Consider the following 18494-nt stretch of genomic DNA (forward strand, 5'->3'; position numbering starts at 1 on the left):
AGCAGAAGTTAGAGAAGCAATAACTGTCCACTGGTTCACGTCCGAGGGCCCTTCCTGGCACAATGCGCACTTGTAGCGGTGTTCTTTTTATGGCCATAGGTGGCCAGAGTGTCACTTTGCACCTCCGCCCACCCGCTGCACTGAGCACTCTTCAGCCCTTAAATGGCATAACTTTGCACTCCCGCACGCTCCAGCGAGCACCATTCAAGCAACATCGGCACAGTCGCAACAAGTAAGGCAACTCTACTCAGAGAAGTCACTCTGCACAGTAACAAGATTTCTTTTTCACAGACAGAAAGGGCTTCACCCGCAAAGGTAAAGCCTGCCAAAATTAGAAACAACTCATTAGTGCTGCTCTCCACGGAAGTGTTTAGTAAAAGGCGAAAGACTTGTACGTTATGAAGAGAAACCAGAGTACGATTATCCATCACTGCGGGAGCAGGGCATCAGGCTAGTTGGCATAGCCACCTTCCCCATGGTGAGCTTTGCTTGGTTGAGACGCTTGCTCCCCCCCCTTGCTCCTCGGCTGACCAAGTAGGAACAATCGGGCCCTATTCGATGGCTGCCTTGTCTTTTACTCTGTGCAAAAGACAAGGCAGCCACAAACACCACGGGAACACCGTATTGAGGCTTTGTTCTGACCGCTCATTCGGTGTCGCGTTTCTTTCAAGCAATTCTCCCGGTTAGCCCGCAATCGGCTCGCTCCCAGAGTCGTGTTAAAGTCCACTTCGCATTCACTCTCTTTTCTCAGCAGATTAAAAGAAAGTTTCATCTTGGGCTCCCTGAAACTTCCATCCTGCACCGCTGTTTGCTTTTGCACAAGAGCAGAGAAGAGCGCACCGTTCCCAGTGGCACTGCAGTACCGGGTCGATGCTTGGAGTGAACGGAGCAAGCTCCTTTTTCAACTCCTATTGCTAAAAATCCATTTAATATGTAGTCCTCGTATAGAGGACATATCAGATATTAAACTGAGTCTTTATGGTGTTATTTCACCCATTAACACTTAAGGTACGTCATACAGTGGCTGTGATATGGTTACTTAACAAAATATCTTTACCAGACATCTCTCCTACATAACTGTTCTTCTTTCACAGCCACACCTTGTTGTCGAGAGATGTGCTACACTTAATCCATCCACACTGCTACCTACCCCACAGATGGAAAGCCTCATGATTGCATGTCAGAAATAACCATCAGTGTTAACAACTTAATCTTCAGCAATCAGTATAAAAAGAAGGTAAGAAAAGGTGCAAATGCCAACCATACATCACTAAAAGGTGGAGCGGAAGTATTCGGCTGCAAGTAGGTGTGAATGTCCGACCATAATTTGTAAAAAGCTGATGAGAAAGGGTGAGAATGCCCGACTATACACCATGAAATGCGGAAGCGGAGGTGTTCGGCTGCAAGAAGGTGTGAACGCCCGACCAAAGTTTCTAAAAAGCAGTTAAGAAAAGGTTTGAATATCCATCCAAACATAATCATAAGCGGGAGCAGAGCTGTTCGACTGTAAGTAGGTGTGAATGTCAGATCATAATTTGCAAAAAGCTGATGAGAAAGGGTGAGAATGCCCGACTATACATCATCAAATGCGGGAGCGGAGTTGTTCGGCTGTGAGTAGGTGTGAATCTCCGACCATAATTGCTGAAAAATGTATTATAAAAGGTAAGAATGCCGGTCGATACATCATCAAAGCGGGAGAGGTGGTGTTCGGCTGCAAGTAGGTGGGAATGTCCAGCCATAATTACTCACAAATGGGTAAGAAAAGGTAGTATTGCCAGACCATACATGATCAAAACAGGGAGCGGAGGTGGTTCAGCTGCAAAAAGGTGTGAATGTTCGACTAAAGTTTGTAAAAAGCGGGTAAGATAAGGTGCGAATGCCCGACAATGTATGATCAAAAGAGGGAGTGGAGGTGTTCAGCTGCAAGAAGGTCTGAATGTCCTTCAATAATTGCTAGAGAAAATTAAAGAAATTTTTCGAAAATCAAACCGCACATGATCATAAGCAGGAGTGGAGGTGTTCAGCTGCAAGAAGGTTTGAATGTCCGAGCATAGTTTGTAAAAAGCGGGTAAGAAAAGGTGCCAATGCCCGAACATACACCATCAAAAGAGGGAGCGGAGGTGTTCCGCTGTAAGAAGGTGTGAATGTCCGACCATAGTTGGTAAAAAGCGGGTAAGAAAAGGTTAAAATACCCGACTGTACACAATTAAAAGAGGGAGCGGAGTTGTTCAGCTAAGAGAAGGTGTGAAAGTCCGACCATGGTTTGTAAAAAGCGGGTAAGAAAAGGTTCGTATGCCCGAATATACACCATCAAAAGCGGAAGCGGAGGTGTTCGGCTGCAAGAAGGTGTGAACGTCCGACCAAAGGTTGTAAAAAGCAGTTAAGAAAAGGTTCGAATATCCAACCAAACATAATCAAAAGCGGGAGCAGTGCTGTTCGACTGCAAGTAGGTGTGAATGTCAGATCATAAATTGCAAAAAGCTGATGAGAAAAGGTGAGAATTCCTGACTATACACCATCAAATGCGGGAGCGGAGTTGTTCGGCTGTGAGAAGGTGTGAATCTCCGACCATAATTGTTGAAAAATGTGTTAGAAAAGGTAAGAATGCCGGTCCATCCATCATCAAAAGCGAGAGAGGTGGTGTTCGGCTGCAAGTAGGTGTGAATGTCCAGCCATAATTACTCACAAACGGGTGAGAAAAGGTAGTATTGCCAGACCATACATGATCAAAACAGGGAAGAGGAGGTGGTTATGCTGCAAGAAGGTGTGAATGTCCAACTAAAGTTCAAATATATTAACAAAAGCGGGAGGAGAGGTCTACGGATGAGAGTGGTTGAGAATTTCCAACCATAATCTATGAAATGCGGTGAAAAAAAGTGGGTGTGAATATCCCACCATACAAGTATGGTGGAGAGGAAGCTGTGAATGGCCGACCATAGTTTGCAAAAAACGGGTAAGAAAAGGTTCGAATGCCCGAATATATACCATCAAAAGCGGAAGCGGAGGTGTTCGGCTGCAAGAAGGTGTGAATGTCCGACCAAAGTTTGTAAAAAGCAGTTAAGAAAAGGTTCGAATATCCAACCAAACATAATCTAAAGCGGGAGCAGAGCTGTTCGACTGCAAGTAGGTGTGAATGTCCTCAACGTTTTTCTTTGTTGAAATCGATCTAGACATTGATAAATATGAAGGACAAAGCAGTTTCCACTTGGTTTGAGTGAAGGAATTCATTTTATACATAAAATCCCAAATCGTGCAGAACGTATGAAAAGAAGCTTATTCTCGGATTCCTCGTCCTTCAGTGTTGCACTTTCTTCTACTGCAAAATACAATGTTTTTCTTTGTTGAAGTCGATCTAGACATTGATAAATATGAAGGACAAAGCAATTTTAACTTGGTTTGAGTGAAGGAATTCATTTTATACATAAAATCCCAAATCATGCAGAACATATGAAAAGAAGCTTATTTTCGGATTCCTAAACCTCCAGTGTTGCAATTTCCTATACTGCAAAATACAACGTTGTTCTTTGTTGAAATCGATTTAGACATTGATAAATATGAAGGACAAAGCAGTTTCCACTTGGTTTGAGTGAAGGAATTCATTTTATACATAAAATCCCAAATCATGTAGAACGTATGAAAAGAAGCTTATTCTCGGATTCCTCGTCCTTCAGTGTTGCACTTTCTTCTACTGCAAAATACAATGTTTTTCTTTGTTGAAGTCGATCTAGACATTGATAAATATGAAGGACAAAGCAATTTTAACTTGGTTTGAGTGAAGGAATTCATTTTATACATAAAATCCCAAATCATGCAGAACGTATGAAAAGAAGCTTATTCTCGGATTCCTAAACCTCCAGTGTTGCAATTTACTATACTGCAAAATCCAACGTTGTTCTTTGTTGAAATCGATTTAGACATTGATAAATATGAAGGACAAAGCAGTTTCCACTTGGTTTGAGTGAAGGAATTCATTTTATACATAAAATCCCAAATCATGCAGAACGTCTGAAAAGAAGCTTATTCTCGGATTCCTGATTCTTCAGTGTTGCTCTTTCTTCTATTGCAAAATCCAATGTTCTTCTTTGTTGAAGTCGATCTAGACATTGATAAATATGAAGTTAAAAGCAATTTTAACATAGTTTGAGTGAAGGAATTCATTTTATAGTAAAATCCGAAATCGTGCAGAACTCATGAAAATAAGCTTATTCTCGGATTCCTGCACCTTTTGATTTGTTCTTTCTTTTACTGCACAGTCCAATGTTGTTTTTTTGTTTAAATCTATCTAGTCATTGATAAATATGAAGGTAAAAGCCGTTTTAACATAGTTTGAGTGAAGGAATTCATTTTATAGATAAAATCCCAAATCGTGCAGAACTCATGAAAGTAAGCTTATTCTCGGATTCCTGAAACTTTAGATTTGCTCTTTCTTTATAAAATGAATTCCTTCACTCAAACCAAGTGGAAACTGCTTTGTCCTTCATATTTATCAATGTCTAGATCGATTTCAACAAAGAACAACGTTGTGGACATTCACACCTACTTGCAGTCGAACAGCTCTGCTCCCGCTATTGATTATGTTTGGTTGGATATAGGAACCTTTTCTTAACTGCTTTTTACAAACCATGGTTGGACATTCACACCTTCTTACAGCGGAACACCTCCGCTCCCTCTTTTGATCGTGTATGTTCGGGCATTGGCACCTTGTCTTACCCATTTTTCAGTAATTATGGGTGGACATTCACACCTTCTTGCAGCTGAACACCTCCTCTCCTGCTTATGATCATGCGCGGTTTGATATTCGAAAATTTTCTTTCATGTTTTCTAGCAATTATCGATGGACATTCAGACCTTCTTGCTGCTGAACACCTCCGCTCCCTCTTTTGATCATACATTGTCGGGCATTCACACCTTGTCTTACCCGCTTTTTAGAAACCATGGTCGGACTTTCACACCTTTTAGTAGCCGAACAACTCCGCTCCCTGTTTTGATCATTTATGGTCTGGCAATACTACCTTTTCTTACCCGTTTGTGAGTTATTTTGGCTGGACATTCACAGCTTCTTGCAGCTGAACACCACCTCTATCGCTTTTGATGATGGATGGACCGGCATTCTTACCTTTTCTAACACATTTTTCAACAATTATGGTCGGAGATTCACACCTTCTCACAGCCGAACAACTCCGCTCCTGCATTTGATGGTGTATAGTCAGGAATTCTCACCTTTTCTCATCAGCTTTTTGCAAATTATGATCTTACATTCACACCTACTTGCAGTCGAACCGCTCTGCTCCCGCTTTTGATTATGTTTGGTTGGATATTCGAACCTTTTCTTAACTGCTTTTTACAACCTTTGGTCGGACGTTCACACCTTCTTGAAGCTGAACACCTCCGCTTCCGTTTTTGATGGTGTATATTCGGGCATACGAACCTTTTCTTACCCGCTTTTTACAAACTATGGTCGGACATTCACACCTTCTCTTAGCTCAACAACTTCGCTGCCTCTTTTGATTGTGTACAGTCGGGTATTTTAACATTTTCTTACCCGCTTTTTACCAACTATGGTCGGACATTCACACCCTCTTACAGCGGAACACCTCCGCTCCCTCTTTTGATGGTGTATGTTCGGGCATTCGAATCTTTTCTTACCCGCTTTTTACGAACTATGCTCGGACATTCAAACCTTGTAGCCGAACACATCCACTCCTGCTTTTGATGATGTATGGTTGGGCATTCGAACCTACTTGTTGCCCGCTTTTCATTAATTATGGGTGGACATTCACACCTTGTCGCAACCAAACACCTCCGCTACCTGTTTTGATCATGTATGGTTGGACATTTGCACCTTTTCTCACCCGCTTTTCGCAAACTATGGTCGGCCATTCACAGCTTCCTCTCCACCATACTTGTATGGTGAGATATTCACACCCACTTGCATCCGAAGTCCTCCGCCCCAACTTTTGTTTATATTTAGTCGGTCATTCGCACCTTACCCGCTTATGGCAAACTATGGCCTTCTTGCAGCCAAACACCTCTGATCTCGCTTTTGATGATGTAAGGTTGGGCATTCAGACCTTGCTTCACCTGCTTTTCACCAAATATAGTCGGACATTCACACCTTCTTGCAGCCGAACACTTCCGCTCCACCTTTTAGTGTTTTATCACACCTTTTTTTTCACAGCATTTCATATGTTATGGTTGGAAATTCTCAACCACTCTTATCCGAAGACCTCTCCTCTCGCTTTTGTTATTCTATTTGAACTTTAGTCGGACATTCACACCTTCTTGCAGCTGAACCACCTCCGCTCCCTGTTTTGATCATGTATGATCTGGCAATACTACCTTTTCTCACCCGTTTGTGAGTAATTATGGCTGGACATTCACACCTACTTGAAGCTGAACACCACCTCTATCGCTTTTGATGATGGATGGACCGGCATTCTTACCTTTTCTAACACATTTTTCAACAATTATGGTCGGAGATTCACACCTTCTCACAGCCGAACAACTCCGCTCCCGCATTTGATGGTGTATAGTCAGGAATTCTCACCTTTTCTCATCAGCCTTTTGCAAATTATGATCTTACATTCACACCTACTTGCAGTCGAACAGCTCTGCTCCCGCTTTTGATTATGTTTGGTTGGATATTCGAACCTTTTCTTAACTGCTTTTTACAACCTTTGGTCGGACGTTCACACCTTCTTGAAGCTGAACACCTCCGCTTCCGTTTTTGATGGTGTATATTCGGGCATACGAACCTTTTCTTACCCGCTTTTTACAAACCATGGTCGGACATTCACACCTTCTCTTAGCTGAACAACTCCGCTGCCTCTTTTGATTGTGTACAGTCGGGTATTTTAACATTTTCTTACCCGCTTTTTACCAACTATGGTCGGACATTCACACCCTCTTACAGCGGAACACCTCCGCTCCCTCTTTTGATGGTGTACGTTCGGGCATTCGAATCTTTTCTTACCCGCTTTTTACGAACTATGCTCGGACATTCAAACCTTCTTGTAGCCGAACACATCCACTCCTGCTTTTGATGATGTATGGTTGGGCATTCGAACCTACTTGTTGCCAGCTTTTCATTAATTATGGGTGGACATTCACACCTTGTCGCAACAAAACACCTCCGCTACCTGTTTTGATCATGTATGGTTGGACATTTGCACCTTTTCTCACCCGCTTTTCGCAAACTATGGTCGGCCATTCACAGCTTCCTCTCCACCATACTTGTATGGTGAGATATTCACACCCACTTGCATCCGAAGTCCTCCGCCCCCACTTTTGTTTATATTTAGTCGGTCATTCGCACCATACCCGCTTATGGCAAAACTATGGCCTTCTTGCAGCCAAACACCTCTGATCTCGCTTTTGATGATGTAAGGTTGGGCATTCAGACCTTGCTTCACCTGCTTTTCACCAAATATAGTCGGACATTCACACCTTCTTGCAGCCGAACACTTCCGCTCCACCTTTTAGTGTTCTATCACACTTTTTTTTCCCCCGCATTTTATAGATAATGGTTGGAAATTCTCAACCACTCTCATCCGAAGACCTCTCCTCCCGCTTTTGTTAATATATTTGAACTTTAGTCGGACATTCACACCTACTTGCAGCCGAACACCACCTCTCTCGCTTTTGATGATGAGTGGACCGGCATTCTTACCTTTTATAACACATTTTTCAGCAATTATGGTCGGAGATTCACACCTACTCACAGCCGAACAACTCCGCTCCCGCATTTGATGGTGTATAGTCGGGCATTCTCACCCTTTCTCATCAGCTTTTTGCAAATTATGATCTGACATTCACACCTACTTGCAGTTGAACAGCTCTGCTCCCGCTTTTGATTATGTTTGGTTGGATATTCGAACCTTTTTTAAACTGCGTTTTACAAACTTTGGTCGGACGTTCACACCTTCTTGAAGCTGAACACCTCCGCTTACGTTTTTGATGGTGTATATTCGGGCATACGAACCTTTTCTTACCCGCTTTTTACAAACTATGGTCGGACATTCACACCTTCTCTTAGCTGAACAACTCCGCTGCCTCTTTTGATTGTTTACAGTCGGGTATTTTGACATTTTCTTACCCGCTTTTTACCAACTATGTTCGGACATTCACACCCTCTTACAGCGGAACACCTCCGCTCCCTCTTTTGATGGTGTATGTTCGGGCATTCGAATCTTTTCTTACCCGCTTTTTACGAACTATGCTCGGACATTCAAACCTTGTAGCCGAACACATCCACTCCTGCTTTTGATGATGTATGGTTGGGCATTCGAACCTACTTGTTGCCCGCTTTTCATTAATTATGGGTGGACATTCACACCTTGTCGCAACCAAACACCTCCGCTACCTGTTTTGATCATGTATGGTTGGACATTTGCACCTTTTCTCACCCGCTTTTCGCAAACTATGGTCGGCCATTCACAGCTTCCTCTCCACCATACTTGTATGGTGAGATATTCACACCCACTTGCATCCGAAGTCCTCCGCCCCAACTTTTGTTTATATTTAGTCGGTCATTCGCACCTTACCCGCTTATGGCAAACTATGGCCTTCTTGCAGCCAAACACCTCTGATCTCGCTTTTGATGATGTAAGGTTGGGCATTCAGACCTTGCTTCACCTGCTTTTCACCAAATATAGTCGGACATTCACACCTTCTTGCAGCCGAACACTTCCGCTCCACCTTTTAGTGTTCTATCACACTTTCCCCCCCCCCCCATTTTATAGATTATGGTTGGAAATTCTCAACCACTCTCATCCGAAGACCTCTCCTCCCGCTTTTGTTAATATATTTGAACTTTAGTCGGACATTCACACCTACTTGCAGCCGAACACCACCTCTCTCGCTTTTGATGATGTGTGGACCGGCATTCTTACCTTTTATAACACATTTTTCAGCAATTATGGTGGGAGATTCACACCTACTCACAGCCGAACAACTCCGCTCCCGCATTTGATGGTGTATAGTCGGGCATTCTCACCCTTTCTCATCAGCTTTTTGCAAATTATGATCTGACATTCACACCTACTTGCAGTTGAACAGCTCTGCTCCCGCTTTTGATTATGTTTGGTTGGATATTCGCACCTTTTCTTAACTGCTTTTTACAAACTTTGGTTGGACGTTCACACCTTCTTGTAGCCGAACACATCCACTCCTGCTTTTGATGATGTATGGTTGGGCATTCGCACTTTTTTTTTACCCATTTTTCAGAAATTATGGGTGGACATTCACACCTTCTTGCAGCTGAACACCTCCTCTCCCACTTATGATCATGTGCGGTTTGATTTTCGAAAATTTTCTTTCATGTTTTCCAGCAATTATTGATGGACATTCAGACCTTCTTGCAGCTGAACACCTCCACTCCCTCTTTTGATCATACATTGTCGGGCATTCGAACCTTGTCTTACCCGCTTTTTACAAACTTTAGTCGAACATTCACACCTTTTTGCAGCTGAACCACCTCCGCTCCCTGTTTTGATCAGGTATTGTCTGGCAATACTACCTTTTGTTACCCATTTGTGAGTAATTATGGCTGGACATTCCCACCTTCTTGCAGCCGAACACCTCCGCTTCCGCTTTTGATGGTGTATATTCGGGCATACGAACCTTTTCTTACCCGCTTTTTAGAAACCATGGTCGGACTTTCACACCTTCTTTTAGCCGAAAAACTCCGCTCCCGCTATTGATTGTGTACAGTCGGATATTTTAACCTTTTCTTACCCGCTTTTTACCATCTACGGTCAGACATTCACACCTTCTTACAGCGGAACACCTCCGCTCCCTCTTTTGATGGTGTATGTTCGGGCATTTGAACCTTTTCTTACCCGCTTTTTACAAACTATGGTCGGGCATTCAAACCTTCTTGTAGCCGAACACATCAACTCCTGCTTTTGATGATGTATGGTTGGACATTCGCACCTTTTCTCACCCGCTTTTTCTCATAGACTATTCTACCATCAACAACTTGGAAACCACAATCGACTCTCTAGATGCAGAAAAAGCATTTGATGGAGTGAACTGGAAATTTTTATTCGCAACATTAAACAAATTCGGGTTTGTGTCACACTTCATCAACTGGATAAGGATATTATATAGCTCCCCAAATGCAAGTGTCAGGACAAATGATCAAACTTCTCCAAGCTTCAGTCTGCAGAGAGGTACAAGACAGGGTTACCAACTTTCTCCCTCACTTTTTGCTATTTTCATCAAACCTTTAGCAGCTGCTATCAGACAAGATAGAAATATTAAAGGCATCCAACCCCAAAATATTGAGCATAAAATAAGTCTTTATGCTTATGATGTATTACTTTTCCTTCAGAACTCACAGATGTCTCTCACTCACACGATCACACTCATAAATAAATTCTCTGCACTTTGTGACTACTCTATCAACTGGTCTAAGACCACAGTTCTGCCCATTAACTGTAGGGTCCAGAATATACCTGCGATCACTTTACAGTCAGGAAATATTAGATATTTAGGCATAAACATTTCCTCCAGGCTCTCAGAGCTAACAAAGCTAAATTATGTGCAATTATTAAAGAGAATAGAGGACGAGCTCTCTCGTTGGAAGTCCTTACCTATATCACTTATGGGGAGAGTTACAACCATTAAAATGATGATACTACCAAAAGTTAACTATTTGTTCTCAATGATCCCCATAAAACCATCTGCTACTTGGTTTAAGTCACTAGATTCATGCATCTCCAAATTTCTGTGGAAAAACAAACCCTTAGTTTAAAAACCCTACAGAAGACCAAGGACAGTGGTGGATTAGATTTACCTCATTTTCAGCACTAGTCCTTTGCCAATAGGTTACAATATATATCAAAATGGTTTAAACCTTGTTGTTGTCACAGTTCCCAGAGACGTTGTAATCGTTGAGGATTCTATATTCACCCCCTCATTAGAGGCACGTGTTGCAGATTGATGACACTGAATCTTCTTCTCTGTTCATTGCTGGCATCATTCCCAGCATCGTAAGTGTTCGTGGCATTGTTAGCCTCTTCTTTTGGATCTTGATATCGAGCATCCTTTTGTATTTCTGGTTTGTCAGTCCTCTCTCTTCGTTCACCGGAGTCTTCGTCTCTTTGTCCTTGAGTTTGGTGATTTTTTCTTCTTTTGATGCCTTGACACAGTGTGACAGGTGATACCACGTGGGAGATCCTTTAACTTGGACTGCTGTCCCTGTGCTGCGAAATGGCTGTGGTGCTCAAATGGTCTCTCCTTCATCATATACACAGTTATTTATACATCACCTTCCACCATGAAGCGTTGTCCCTTTTTGTTTCTCTCTTTGTTCTTAAAATGCTGTTATGCATGTCTAAACCAATCCATTAAATTAGATCATTTTGGCAGTAAAGCGATCTACAATGTGCTTGGTGGCAAAGCTGCTCATCTGTGGTAAACAGCTCTTCAGAAAGGCATTCTTCAATTGATTTCACTAATTTTATGTAATAATTTTGTGATTTCCTACAAAACTACACTTCTTCTCCCATCTGTCTGAGTATTTAATATTGTCTGGGTCCCGTTAAAACATGTATTTTTCCCATCTAATTCCTTGTTTGCTTTAAAACAAGTATTCCCCATTTTCTATCCCTTCAGTAACCAACCAGTTTGTATGGAGTACACTGGAGCAACTTGACTGATCAGTAAAACACTGCTTTTGTTGTCACCGCAAGGCTTCCCCCGTCGGTTGTTTCACTGAGACACCACTGAGTAACTACAACTCAACACAGTTTATACACATAACATTCATATACATACTAACAAACAAACAAACAATTATTTATCGCAATTTTCTCATCTCTGTTTGAACGTACACCCAGGTAAATATTCCTTTAGTCTTGTCATACCGACTATGGACCCAATCATTGTTTAACTTCACTGTTTTGCAAATCCTAATTGAATATTACACATTGACATTGAACTTTACTGGATAAGCAGGTCTTCATTGCATTCAGCAGCCTATATGTGAGCATCTATGTGTAAGCTGTTCTTCTTTGCATTTATCAGCAGCAAGCAATTCTTCATTGCACATGCATATGAAAATAGTACAACAATTCCAATGCGTTAGCGAAACCTTCTATATCAGGAGTGTCCATCATGATGCTGGGAATAGAACCTCTTTCCCAGAATAGTTCATTACTCAACTGATCATAACTCCGCAATGAGCACATTTCAAAGTATCATTCCTCTACATGTATTCAAAAATCTATGTGTAAATGTTTAATATTTCTTATATTTGTTGATGTCATTCTGTGTGCATGTGGCCTAAACCCAATCTCTGTGTGGCAATTTTAATTTAAACAAGTTGAACTCTGCCTCTGATCATTTAAAAAAGGTGTGTACCAATATCAACCTTTCTCAGGTAATTACTGATCCTACAAAACCAATCTTAAGAGATCCTTCAAGGTTGTCCCTGATTGGCTCAATCTTAACAAATCAAAGGTAGAAAATCCGCAGTATCTGAACTTGGTGTTAGTTATCACTGCTCAATAGCCTGTATCAGAATTGCAAAAATGAAAACATTAGGTCCACGCTTGGTATCCAGATCCTGAAACATCTCCATGAGCAGGATTTTTTTTTAACTGATCTGTTGAATAGTTATACTCATGACACTGTTAAAATCCCAGATGAAGATCTAGCACTTGACCATTTTTGTAAATCTTCTAATTCCATAGTTGATAAACACGGCCCTTTTAAAAAGTATAGAACTTAGAACAGGTCTAGTCCCTGGCTTTCGTCAGAACTGTCTTCTTTACTTAAAAAATAAATAAACCTTGGATGCTAGCTGGGCATATGAGGGACCCGGGTCATTGCCTTGCTTTTAGGAAGCTTAGAAATAAAGGTACAGCAGAAATAAGAAAGGCCAAGTCTGATCATTATCTAAATTTGATTCCCAGAGCTTACTCAGATTTCAGAAAAGTCTGTCCTACTGCTCCTGTTTTTAATTAGACTTCTATGCCTTCGCAGTCGCAGCTTTGTCACTCCTTTTAAGCTTATTGTATGTTCTAAATGTTGTTTTAATCGTGTCTTCAAAAGTTTTTTGTTTTTTTTTTGTCTCAGCTATTGTATATGAGATTATTTTCTCCATTTATCTCCAAGTTTAAATAAATGTTATTACTAGTGTGGCACTTTCTATGTCAAGGGGACAGTGGTGGTACTCTGTATGGTTATTTTAGTCACACCCTATGTTCTCATGTTAGCCGTTGTTTTCTTCACTGAGGTTGAGATGAACCCCCTTCTGTTGAGAGAATTCCCCTTTGTAGTCAGACTTTTGCCTCAGAAAACAGTGGTGGGTAAATAATCTTTCCCTACTTCTGAAGGTCGTGGTACAATGTGATAAGTGAATCCAAGAAGTCCTTCAGCTGCTGTGGGTGATGTAAGTAGTACCTGAAATGGACCTTCCCCCCATTGGGCTGGACCAGTTCTTTTTCTTTATCACTTTGATGATGATCCAGTCCCCGGGTTTTACTGTCTTCAGAGATTCCTTCACCGGTTCACCTGGAACAGACTAAACAGAAGAGATCTCTCTACTTGTTAATATTTGTATACTGCTAAGGTTTCCTCTCTTTTTCTTTTTTTCTTCATCATGTCAGTTGATGACTGTGTTTTGACTGTGGGAGTACAAATGGTCTTCCATACCTTTTCTCAAATGGAGTTCATCTTGTGCTAGTTGGAGGATGCATTTTTAGGATGGTAAACAGTAAACCCAATATTTCCCATTTCTTCCATGATTTTTTTCAGTCTTGACTTAATTATTCCATTGTGTCTCTCCACGAAACCTGCTGATTGTGGATGATATGCACAGTCGTTTCTAAGGTCTATTTTAAGTTCTTTGCCATCAGTGAGATGACGTTGTTTACACAGTGTGTCAAATTATCACTGAAGATCTTTTCAGGAATTTCAAATCTAGAAATGATTTATTTTACCCGTGCTTTTGCTACTGAGAGTGCATCGGCTTGTGCACATGGAAATATTTCAGTCCATTTGGTAAAAACCTCTGTTGTCACTGAGCAGAATCGTTTCCCTTAACATTAATTTAGTTCAATGAAATCTACACAATAATGAAATAATGAAATCCAAACAAATATGTTGAAAAAGATACACTGGCTTAGGGAATTATCTTCGTTTTGGTCTTAGATTGCCCTGTTGATTGTATTTTGCACATATTTGACCTGCTAGACAAAACTTTATTCATTTACTTATTCTAAAAATAAATTATTTTAGACCTGGAACGATCCATCTTTTATTTTTTATGGAACTCCAAATGGGAAAGGTTGAGGAGGGAAGTACTGAAGAAGCCAAAAGTGAAGGGAGGGAAAGCAGTACCAGATCTGTATTTGTTTTTAGGAAGTCTCTTTACCTCTGTCCAATTAAAGTGTGCAATTAACCCATCCAAAAACCCAGCGGCAGCTGCAATGGCAAGATTATGGATGGGGGCCTACATGAGAAGATTACGACTTTTACCATCAGACCTGAAAGTACCTGTGTCTTTTAATCTAACAAAAAGTTATGCTTTTATAAAGACATTTTTAAACCATTTTAATTTAGAACAAGAAGATGTACAAGTTTTAACGTGCCATCGATCTTTGCTCTCTGTTGTGCAGGAGCAGGCCCCAGTGAGTCCAGTGCTTGGGCTCACTCTTGGCGAGCCCTCAACAGTTTGGCGCAGTGTGAACCTTTCAGCTCTTCTGAACAGACTTTGGGATTTGTCATGGATGGTGGCTCACGAGATTCTCCCAGTCAGGTCATGCACTCCAGGGGTATGTCGGCGACGGCCACCTGCCCCCGTCCAGGTTGTGGCGCGCCTGAGACGGTGAGGCATTTCTTCTGGGAGTGCAGTGCTGCTGTGGACTTGTGGGCAACAGCCGACTCCTTAAATTTCCCGTACTTACCAGCAAGAGAGGTCCTGTCAGCACAACTGGTGCTTTATGGGGTGAGTCAAAATCAGAACCTCAGGAAAGAGGAATTTGTCAAAAGGTGGCTCACCCTGGCCGCCATCAAAGACGCCATATGGACCTCAAGAAACTTGCTGGTAAGAAGGCACAAGCAGATTCCCCCCGTGGCTGTGATCCAGATGGCAGTAGCAACAGCCCAAGAGGCTGCAGGCCAAGGACGCAGCCACAAAGAAGCATCGCCTCTGTGCTCACTCGGACGAAGGAGCCGGAGTCACACGAAAAAAAGGTCCAAGCAATAGCAGAAGGCAGAGAAGCAATAACTGTCCACTGGTTCACGTCCGAGGGCCCTTCCTGGCACAATGCGCACTTGTAGCGGTGTTCTTTTTATGGCCATAGGTGGCCAGAGTGTCACTTTGCACCTCCGCCCACCCGCTGCACTGAGCACTCTTCAGCCCTTAAATGGCATAACTTTGCACTCCCGCACGCTCCAGCGAGCACCAATCAAGCAACATCGGCACAGTCGCAACAAGTAAGGCAACTCTACTCAGAGAAGTCACTCTGCACAGTAACAAGATTTCTTTTTCACAGACAGAAAGGGCTTCACCCGCAAAGGTAAAGCCTGCCAAAATTAGAAACAACTCATTAGTGCTGCTCTCCACGGAAGTGTTTAGTAAAAGGCGAAAGACTTGTACGTTACGAAGAGAAACCAGAGTACGATTATCCATCACTGCGGGAGCAGGGCATCAGGCTAGTTGGCATAGCCACCTTCCCCATGGTGAGCTTTGCTTGGTTGGGGAGCAAGCGTCTCAACACCCTTGCTCCTCGGCTGACCAAGTAGGAACAATCGGGCCCTATTCGATGGCTGCCTTGTCTTTTACTCTGTGCAAAAGACAAGGCAGCCACAAACACCACGGGAACACCGTATTGAGGCTATGTTCTGACCGCTCATTCGGTGTCGCGTTTCTTTCAAGCAATTCTCCCGGTTAGCCCGCAATCGGCTCGCTCCCAGAGTCGTGTTAAAGTCCACTTCGCATTCACTCTCTTTTCTCAGCAGATTAAAAGAAAGTTTCATCTTGGGCTCCCTGAAACTTCCATCCTGCACCGCTGTTTGCTTTTGCACAAGAGCAGAGAAGAGCGCACCGTTCCCAGTGGCACTGCAGTACCGGGTCGATGCTTGGAGTGAACGGAGCAAGCTCCTTTTTCAACTCCTATTGCTAAAAATCCATTTAATATGTAGTCCTCGTATAGAGGACATATCAGATATTAAACTGAGTCTTTATGGTGTTATTTCACCCATTAACACTTAAGGTACCTCATACAGTGGCTGTGATATGGTTACTTAACAAAATATCTTTACCAGACATCTCTCCTACATAACTGTTCTTCTTTCACAGCCACACCTTGTTGTCGAGAGATGTGCTACACTTAATCCATCCACACTGCTACCTACCCCACAGATGGAAAGCCTCATGATTGCATGTCAGAAATACCCATCAGTGTTTTACCCAGGCCAGACTTAACTGATACAACGTTGTACTTTGTAGAATGAGAAAAAACTTCTTCAGCAATAAGCATCTCTCGACATATGACGAAATACAGATTTTGCTATAAAATTAATTCCTTCTATCAGCCTGACTTAAAACCGTTTGTCCTCCTTATTTATCCACTTCAAATCGAGTTTGAACAATTAAAAAAATTTTGTAGTTTTAGAAAGAACAACTTAATCTTCAGCAATCAGTATAAAAAGAAGGTAAGAAAAGGTGCAAATGCCAACCATACATCACTAAAAGGTGGAGCGGAAGTATTCGGCTGCAAGTAGGTGTGAATGTCCGACCATAATTTGTAAAAAGCTGATGAGAAAGGGTGAGAATGCCCGACTATACACCATGAAATGCGGAAGCGGAGGTGTTCGGCTGCAAGAAGGTGTGAACGCCCAACCAAAGTTTCTAAAAAGCAGTTAAGAAAAGGTTTGAATATCCATCCAAACATAATCATAAGCGGGAGCAGAGCTGTTCGACTGTAAGTAGGTGTGAATGTCAGATCATAATTTGCAAAAAGCTGATGAGAAAGGGTGAGAATGCCTGACTATACATCATCAAATGCGGGAGCGGAGTTGTTCGGCTGTGAGTAGGTGTGAATCTCCGACCATAATTGCTGAAAAATGTATTATAAAAGGTAAGAATGCCGGTCGATACATCATCAAAAGCGGGAGAGGTGGTGTTCGGCTGCAAGTAGGTGGGAATGTCCAGCCATAATTACTCACAAATGGGTAAGAAAAGGTAGTATTGCCAGACCATACATGATCAAAACAGGGAGCGGAGGTGGTTCAGCTGCAAAAAGGTGTGAATGTTCGACTAAAGTTTGTAAAAAGCGGGTAAGATAATGCCCGACAATGTATGATCAAAAGAGGGAGTGGAGGTGTTCAGCTGCAAGAAGGTCTGAATGTCCTTCAATAATTGCTAGAGAAAATTAAAGAAATTTTTCGAAAATCAAACCGCACATGATCATAAGCAGGAGTGGAGGTGTTCAGCTGCAAGAAGGTTTGAATGTCCGAGCATAGTTTGTAAAAAGCGGGTAAGAAAAGGTGCCAATGCCCGAACATACACCATCAAAAGAGGGAGCGGAGGTGTTCCGCTGTAAGAAGGTGTGAATGTCCGACCATAGTTGGTAAAAAGCGGGTAAGAAAAGGTTAAAATACCCGACTGTACACAATTAAAAGAGGGAGCGGAGTTGTTCAGCTAAGAGAAGGTGTGAAAGTCCGACCATGGTTTGTAAAAAGCGGGTAAGAAAACGTTCGTATGCCCGAATATACACCATCAAAAGCGGAAGCGGAGGTGTTCGGCTGCAAGAAGGTGTGAACGTCCGACCAAAGGTTGTAAAAAGCAGTTAAGAAAAGGTTCGAATATCCAACCAAACATAATCAAAAGCGGGAGCAGAGCTGTTCGACTGCAAGTAGGTGTGAATGTCAGATCATAAATTGCAAAAAGCTGATGAGAAAAGGTGAGAATTCCTGACTATACACCATCAAATGCGGGAGCGGAGTTGTTCGGCTGTGAGAAGGTGTGAATCTCCGACCATAATTGTTGAAAAATATGTTAGAAAAGGTAAGAATGCCGGTCCATCCATCATCAAAAGCGAGAGAGGTGGTGTTCGGCTGCAAGTAGGTGTGAATGTCCAGCCATAATTACTCACAAACGGGTGAGAAAAGGTAGTATTGCCAGACCATACATGATCAAAACAGGGAAGAGGAGGTGGTTCAGCTGCAAGAAGGTGTGAATGTCCAACTAAAGTTCAAATATATTAACAAAAGCGGGAGGAGAGGTCTACGGATGAGAGTGGTTGAGAATTTCCAACCATAATCTATGAAATGCGGTGAAAAAAAGTGGGTGTGAATATCCCACCATACAAGTATGGTGGAGAGGAAGCTGTGAATGGCCGACCATAGTTTGCAAAAAACGGGTAAGAAAAGGTTCGAATGCCCGAATATATACCATCAAAAGCGGAAGCGGAGGTGTTCGGCTGCAAGAAGGTGTGAATGTCCGACCAAAGTTTGTAAAAAGCAGTTAAGAAAAGGTT

General features: G+C 42.2%; 4 non-coding genes across 4 annotated transcripts; all 4 read right to left on the minus strand.

The window, feature by feature from the left end:
• Nucleotides 1-305: 305 nt before the first annotated feature.
• LOC140302583 (U5 spliceosomal RNA) lies at nt 306-418 on the minus strand. The gene has a single exon (XR_011915040.1). It is a non-coding gene; the product is annotated as a U5 spliceosomal RNA (small nuclear RNA).
• A 411-nt stretch (nt 419-829) lies between these two features.
• On the minus strand, nt 830-1012 carry LOC140302613 (U2 spliceosomal RNA). Its single transcript, XR_011915067.1, has one exon. It is a non-coding gene; the product is annotated as a U2 spliceosomal RNA (small nuclear RNA).
• A 14508-nt stretch (nt 1013-15520) lies between these two features.
• On the minus strand, nt 15521-15633 carry LOC140302628 (U5 spliceosomal RNA). The gene has a single exon (XR_011915081.1). It is a non-coding gene; the product is annotated as a U5 spliceosomal RNA (small nuclear RNA).
• Nucleotides 15634-16047: 414 nt separating this feature from the next.
• On the minus strand, nt 16048-16230 carry LOC140302683 (U2 spliceosomal RNA). Its single transcript, XR_011915129.1, has one exon. It is a non-coding gene; the product is annotated as a U2 spliceosomal RNA (small nuclear RNA).
• Nucleotides 16231-18494: the final 2264 nt, after the last annotated feature.

The sequence above is a fragment of the Leuresthes tenuis genome, unplaced genomic scaffold, assembly GCF_036924035.1.
Source record: "Leuresthes tenuis unplaced genomic scaffold, fLeuTen1.0.hap1 SCAF_2, whole genome shotgun sequence".
Classification (NCBI taxonomy): Eukaryota; Metazoa; Chordata; class Actinopteri; order Atheriniformes; family Atherinopsidae; genus Leuresthes; species Leuresthes tenuis.